At 40.5% G+C, this 6,666-nt stretch overlaps 1 protein-coding gene and 1 pseudogene across 1 annotated transcript in view; one reads left to right on the forward strand and one right to left on the reverse strand.

Annotated features, from left to right (window-relative positions):
* TTC28 (tetratricopeptide repeat domain 28) overlaps positions 1-6,666 on the reverse strand; it is a 394,102-nt gene that overhangs the window by 170,810 nt on the left and 216,626 nt on the right.
* On the forward strand, positions 3,012-3,908 carry LOC102757799 (annotated as a pseudogene).

Here is a 6,666-nt window from a genome sequence, read left to right on the forward strand (position 1 = left end):
CCCCGCCGCCGCCTCTACTTGGCTCCCTTCTGTGCCGCTCGGCCTCCATTTTGTCCTCAGTCTTCCCTCGCAACTGGTGTATGCAAATTAACCACCATCTTTTAGCTCTATAATTGAAACATTGTATCTTTTCGAGCTGTTGCTTCAGGAGCTCAGAGGCCGGAGTGGGCAGGCGGGGAACGTTGTAGTCCTCCATCACTGAAGCAAGCAAGCCTCCCTGTTCGCATCAGCTGCCTGGCTGCCTGCCGCCATCTTGGCTGCCAGTTAATTTGCATATCTCGCTGATTAGCCAATGAAAAGGGTATCGGTCGTACGCCAATTACCATTTTTGTCTTTTATTAGATAGGATTCAGTGTTATTAAAACCAAAGTTCATCAGCATTTCTCCTAGACCACCAAAACAAATGGTTATTAGCTATAAGACATTCTCCACTCAGTTACTCTTTTTTTTTTTAAGAGGAGGAAATTAAATTGTACTATATGCAATGAGAACACAATTCAAAGAGGCATAAAATATTCAGAATCATAATATGTGCACATGAGGAAGTTACATGGTAACATGCTACAACTCTTTCCAGAACAGCCCTAGGCCAACGTTGGAGTAATTTCATTTCTATCTTTTGCTTCAAATCATTTGATAGAGCAATTCCAACAGATTTTCAACAACTCCTGTCCCATTGCCCAGAGTAGCTAGAGACATTGGTTAAGATCAGCTACAACTAACTCCCTCACAAAACAGAGCTTTAGTATATCACTTGAAAAATAAGATGATGAAGTCTTCAATTATTTAAACATGCCACACATGCGATTTTATATCCCAACTATTAAAATGTACTGAGTTGAGAATGGCTGCAAAATCAAGAAAGGAGGGGAAGAGGCGGATGATGGTATATGCCTCTCCACAATACTGAAGCCAGGTAGTTAAGCTGTAACTGCCATGATTAAACCCATAAATGCAGATGGTGTTGTCTCATCTTCCTAGAAGCTTATCTAAATGAAAATAGCTGAAACCAGAAAAAAAATTTTCATTTGCAATAAGTTTAATGCTGGGATCTATTTTCCCCTCATTTCATATTGCCAGTTTCATCTCCATGAGCACTGCTGGAGGCTTTTAAAGATGTGGACATTAGGGGAAACGCAGGTTTGTGATCAAAGCCACCAAAGACCTGGCACTATCCTCTAGCAGAGCCTGACTAGAGGGACAGATGTGATGGTAGTTAACTCCTCCAACAAGCCCAGATCAATGTTCTGCCCCTCTGCTCCTCCCCAACAGAAGTTATTAGTTACGTGGTTCAGCTATTGGTTTTAGAAACACATTGGCTGATTGATCACCAACTGCACTGAAATCATTATACACTATTTTATAGCTCGTAATAGGTATTCTTTAAATATTTAATGCATGAGTAAAAATAAATTTAATAAAACTTTTAAGACTTAGCCCTAGCCAGTTTAGCTCAGTGGACAGAGTGTTGGCCCTCGGACTGAAGGGTCACGGGTTCAATTCCAGTCAAGGGCACGTACCTCGGTTGCAGGCTGTATGGCCAATCGATGTGTCTTTCTCACATCGATGTTTCTCTGTCTCTGTCTCTCCCCCTCCCTTCCACTCTCTCTAGAAATCAATGGAAAAATATCCTGGGGTGAGGATTAACAAAAAAAAAATTTCTAAGATTTAAAAACAAATAGTGTATACAAAGTCTGAGAATACAATTTTAACTTCTATATGAAAGAACAATTTGACAGTAATGATGGCAACTTAACATTTGTGTGGGGTTTTTTTTTTCCAGTTTGGATTCACAGTCCTAGAGATAACAAAGCAATTGATGTTAGTTCAGCAATACATAGGTATGTCACAAAACTATGAGAAATGGCTGTGTCTCTAAAATATAAGACAAACGCTAGAAAAATCTAGTCCAGACTATTATAGATATTCTCTGATCAAATCACATTTCTAAGAAAAAAAATGTGTTGCATGCTCAATGGATGGAGCACCAAATATGAAAAGACAGCTCAATGGGTTTGCATCATGATTTTTTTTTAAAAAAAGAATCAGCTCACCACCTTTATGTATGATGTCTAGAATCCACTAAGAGCAGTTATAATGGAAATGTCAGATGAAACTACTTCACTATTTGCCTTTAAAAGTGTTGTGCTGCATTTTAAAGACACTTAGATATTTGGCATTAAAAACTGTAGTGACAGGGTCACATGATTTCTCTCAAGAGGAAAGCGCCAGGAAAGGGGGAATGGGCAGAAGGAGACGCTGTCTGGCAGAAGAGAAAGAAAGTCAGTTTTAGCCCCAGGCCCTCTCCCACTGAGGTTTTCCTCTAATCACAACAAATCAACTGTCAATGCGTTCATCAGCAAAACGTCTTCCCACGATTCCGGTGCTTTCGGTTAATGCTGTGTTCTCTTGGATGAATGCTTCAGAGAAAAGACAAGAGCAGATGTGGAAGATGTAATAATTTATTAGGAATCGTAGAGCTTGTGCTTTGTTTAGGGCAATCATGCCCTAAAGCATAATCTCACGGGACATAAACATACCTCTAAACAATCCTCTTTTTATGAAGCAGGAGTAGAACTGGAAAATTAGTAGTTGTGATTTTGTATTATAACATCTTGCATTAAAGGAGACAAATTATGGACTAATTCTCCAGGACACTATCCACTATCTTGTTAGCTAAGGAAACAAAAGTTGTGTATTTTACCTATCTGGAAAAGAATAGGGTTAAAAGTTTTCTCTTATTTCTTTTTTATAAATATGTGATAGGAATCCCAACAAGCCAGACAGCTAAAAGATAAAAGTCTATTTCTTTGGGGCCAGAACTAGAATTATTATTATAGCACTGAGTCTCCAACCTTGCCTTTTATTGTTTTTTGAAAAACAAAAAAGGAATTCATTTTTAACATGATGGATTTGGAAAATAAAAAGTGAAATTATATCAAAATCCTGAAACCAAGTGAACAAGCTTTTCAAAAACAAAAAAGAACACTTTCTCTTTGAGGATGCACCAGATGGCAGATGGCGCAGGTGCTGTGGGAGGGCGTGGAGGTCCCGGGAGCCCTGGAATGGGAGACCGCAGGGGCTTCCGTGGGAGATTCTGCAATGGAGGCCAGGTCGTGGCCAGGTTCTGGCCCAGGCTGAGGCTGCAAAGCTTGCGAGGCAAGGTCCAGGACAAGGCATGGATTCCCATCACCAAACTGGGCCATCTGGTCAAGGACATGAAGATCAAGTCCCTGGAGGAGATCTATCTCTTCTCCCTGCCCATCAAGGAATCTGAGATCATTGACTTTTTCCTGGGGGCATCCCTTAAGGATAAGATTTTGATTATTCCTGTGCAAATGCAGATCCACATTGGCTAGAGACCCAGTCCAAGGCATTTGTCACCACTGGCACTACAATGGACATGTTGGTCTGGGTGTTAAGTGCTCCAAAGAAGTACCATTACCATTCCTGAGACTTGGAAGTACCATTATCATTCCTGAGGGGCCTTCATCCTGGCCAAGCTCTCTACTGTCCCTGTGGGGTGAGGCTGCTGGGGGAACAAGATCAGCAAGCCCCAGACTGTCCCTTGCAAGGTGACTGGCCACTGTGGCGCTGTGCTGTGCCCCTCATCCCTGCCCCCAGGGGCACTGGCATCGTGTCAGCCTCTGTGCCCATGAAGTTGCTGATAATGGCCAGAATCAACAACTGCTACACCTCGGCCAGGGGTTGCATTGCCACTTTAGGTAACTTCACCAAGGCCACCTCTGATGTCATATCCAAGACCTATAGCTATCTCACTCCCAACCTCTGGAAAAAGACTGTGTTCACCAAGTGTCCCTATGAGGAATTCATTGACCTCTTGTGCAAAGACCCACACTAGAGTTTCTGTGCAGAGGACCTGGGCTTCAGCTCTGGCCACCAGATAACTTTATACAAGAAAAATAAAGTGAATCAAGCCTATTTGTTTTTTCTTTAAAACACACACACACACACACACACACACACACAGTGAAATCTGTCACTGGAGAAATAACATCCCTCAAATAAAGCTGTTCCTGGTCTACCTTGTTTGGCATGACTTGGTGTGCTGTAAATCCACGCTAAAAGAATGACAGGCCAGTGTTTCCTGGACTCAGGACCAAATCAGCTTAGAGTAAGGTTCGCTGTTAGACCACACCAGAGGGCTGCCCTTGTCCTTTCATATGACACCGGTTGTGATTACAGATGAGTGTAGCACAGTAAGATGAGCAATACCACCTACTCGCACTTCATAATCCTCAGACCTAATTTCCTCCTACTTCCCTTTCTCACCCTCGGTCCTAGAAAGGAAAAGGGCACCACATTCACGGCCCAAGATCATAACATGGCTGCTTCCTCACAGGGACTTCCTAGAGCGGATCCTCCAGCTCTGCTGTGCCTCTTCTCCTCCACTCGGGATGGAGGTGATAAAAATCTGTACCTTCTTCCAAGTCTCAGGAATATTACCCTAATAGAGACTCTTGATTTCTCTCAAGGACATTTTAGCTCATTTAACAAACAGTTGTTGAGTTTCTACTATGTGTGAAGCAGTATTCTAGATGCTAGGGGTACAACAGAGAACAAAATACACAAAAATTCTGTTGTCATTGAACAACACTCCAGTAGGAGGAAACAGACAATAAAAACTTAAAAAAGGCAACGATGGAGTTAGTATAATGGAAGACATTGTGAGCTATGGAGAAAAAGAGCAGTGAGGGGGATAGAGAATACTGGCAATGGGATAATCCGAGAAGGCCTCACTGAGAAGGTCCAGTGTGCCTATAGCAGGGAAGGGAGTAGCAAGAAAGATTAGAGAGAGTCAGGAGCTCAAACCTTGAAGGGTCTTGGAGGCCTCGGTAAGCACCCTGGCTTTGTCTGGGTCCATGAGTCTTTCTTTTTCTTCTGTGGTTAATCCCTTCATTCTTCTCACCCAGACCCCTTCCTTTTCCCCTCTGACAACTGTCAGTCTGTTCTCTGTATCCATTAGTCTATACTATGATGTTGCCAAAGGGAAGAAGTGTGGGGGGAGGTAAAAGAAGGTAAAGGGGGAATAAATGGTGATGGAAAGAGTTGTGACTCTGGGTGGTAAACACACAATACAATATACAGGTGATGTATTGCAAAATTGAATACCTGAAACCAGTATAATTTTATTAAAAAATGCCACCCCAATAAATTCAATAAAATAATAAATAAATAAATACATAAATAAATAAGATTTTTAAAAAGAACCCTGGCTTTTATTCGTTGTGAGCTGGGAACTTGTTTCCATGGTTCTGAGCAGCAAAGAGGCATATTCTGTGTTACTATTTTAACTGGGTCCTTCTGATAGATGTTAATAGGTTTTCCACATAAGAAGAATTCCAATAAATTTGAGTCACTCTCCCTACTTATATAACCCCTCTACTTAATCCCTTTATGATTAACAAAGCACCTTAGCACATTTAAAACTCTGAGAACTCCTACAGGAAGAAGCCTACTAAGCTTCCTTTTTAGCCCTCGATATCAGGCACTTACTATGCCCATAAAACCCTTTTATTATTGGAACACCTTCTAACATCTTGCAAAATACAGTTAGAACTCAGTCCAGAAAACACTGGGCTAGATGATCTTTAAGGTCCTTTGAGATCTAATATTCTAAGATTCTGTATCAGAAATATTTTAACAGAAGATTTCTAACTAAACTTATATTACATGGGATCAACAAATTTTGATGTGAAAAACAGATGAAACAGCTTCAGGCTTTAGATATTTATTCTTTCTCTCTCTTACTATAGTGAAATAAAAACAACGAGAAGGAAATCAGTACTTGGAAGCAAAATCAGGGCTAAAATCTCCCTCAGCATACTGTGAGAGGAGGCAAAAGTCAACGTTCACGTCATCGTTCGAGCAGAGAGCCCCCAGTGGCTCTTATTTGTCACATCAGGGTAGTTCCACAGCTTGAACTATTACAACTAATACAACCCTGCAGCCATTTGTATCTGACACAAATGTTTATCTCAGCTACTGACTTTGTAAATTAGATTTTATACAAACAATAGTTCTGAGCCACTAAACTAGAAAAATAGAGTTTTCCACACTGCAGCAAGGCTAAATTAAAGTTACATTTTTCAAAGCAATATATTCATTATCCAATTTGTTTCTTTGATCTTCTCTTATCCATATCAAAGTATTGCAAGTAAGTCTCATATATCCACAATATCTTTTAGTCACTGAAACCTAATATAAACTAATAGCCTATTCCTATAGCTTCATTTTTGATACAAATAACTATGAGATTTTCCTTCTTAAAGTTAAAAGTATGTATAGAATAAAATCAGTCTTAATGAAGAGACCTAGACTAACAGATGTAGGCATAAGAATGCCATTTGCTACGGATTCCAAGGAGTCATATGTTATATACAAATCACTGTTAAGTCCTAAGGCAGGGACTGACCAAACATTAGCCACTATGGAAAACAGTATGAAGGAGCTTCAAAAAATTAAAAATATACCGTATTTGCCGGCGTATAAGACGACTGGGCGTATAAGACGACCCCCTAACATTTCCACTCAAAATACAGAGTTTGTTATATACTCGCCGTATAAGACTACCCCCTCTTCCGCACACCTTCCACACACCAAATAAAAGGTAAAACAATATCAGATTTGATTTTAACATTTTAA

This window comes from Myotis davidii, unplaced genomic scaffold, assembly GCF_000327345.1.
Source record: "Myotis davidii unplaced genomic scaffold, ASM32734v1 scaffold478, whole genome shotgun sequence".
Lineage (NCBI taxonomy): Eukaryota > Metazoa > Chordata > Mammalia > Chiroptera > Vespertilionidae > Myotis > Myotis davidii.